Raw genomic sequence first — 1,280 nt, 5'->3', positions numbered from 1 at the left:
TTTAAACCCTTCCTCCCCTGCTTTTAAAGTACACTTTATCAACCTGAGAAACTGTACTTGTTACATCAGGTGACGATGCTGAAAAAAGTAAATATTGTGAAAGCAGTTTTTTTTAATTCAGATTTTTTGGGGGGTCATTTTCTATGATCTTTGAATACTATCAGATTGCTTTATAACTTTATTTTTAGATAATTAATAAGGGTTAATGCATTACTTGGCATTCTTCTGATTCTCTTTGGGAATATCTTAAATGATGAAACTATTTTAACTCAGATTGAGCTCCTGATGCTCTCTTTTTCTGGATTTATTACAACTAGGTTACTAAAAATAATACTGAGCAGTTCTTATATTTCAAATCCCATCTATTTCATACTCATGGAGGATCCAGTTCTAAAGGTGAATTCACACAATGTTCAACAATTAAAGATAGGATACTTATGACTACAGGAATGATAATACTATTTTGGCATTTCACTAATTTTAAGCTCCTTCCAAACGTTAAAAAGAATTAGAACAATTCTGTTCTTTTATGTGTGCCCCTAGCATTCTCACAAATTCTCTCTCAAATCACTTATCTCAGGATAAGAAGGATATCTTTGATATGAGGATGTTAGAATTTTCTGATGAATGACAATAAAAATATGTGTGAATACATATTCATCTATAATTAATACAATAGATCCACATTTATTAAAATATGTATGAATATATGGATGCATATCCATAATATATTGTACAACCATAGTAATAATGTGAGGTTAAAAATAGATGCTGGCTTATGCATTGGTAAAAATGGGATCCAGGGTATTTCCTCTGAAATATTCTGGCATAGTGTCTTTGTGTAAATTATTTTACATCTTCTAGGCAATTATCTAAGAATCTAAATTGCCTTTGAAGACCTACATTGATAATGAGAGTTTACTTTTATATCTTCCTATATTTATAAAATTACAGATTCAATAATACCTTTCCTCACACCAAATAGACTACCATATCTATAGCCTACTGAAGGTTGGAGATACAATAAAGTACAACATATAGAGATTGGTCTTTATGGAGTCAGGGAGACCTGGATTCAAATACTCCTGCTGACACATAAAATTTCAAATGCAACCATGAACAATAATTTAACAGAAGCATAAATCATTAAATGACAATTTGATCATCAACTCCAAAAGAGTATAAATTGCAGAAGAGCTGCCAACTTGTATCAATGAAGGACGTTTCTTTACTAGGTGTAATGTCCAGACTAGCTCTTTGGAGGACCTCAGGATCAGCAT

Source organism: Sarcophilus harrisii, chromosome 4, assembly GCF_902635505.1.
Source record: "Sarcophilus harrisii chromosome 4, mSarHar1.11, whole genome shotgun sequence".
NCBI lineage: Eukaryota > Metazoa > Chordata > Mammalia > Dasyuromorphia > Dasyuridae > Sarcophilus > Sarcophilus harrisii.
The sequence above is the reverse complement of the archived record's forward strand: the minus strand, read 5'-3'. Positions refer to the sequence as shown.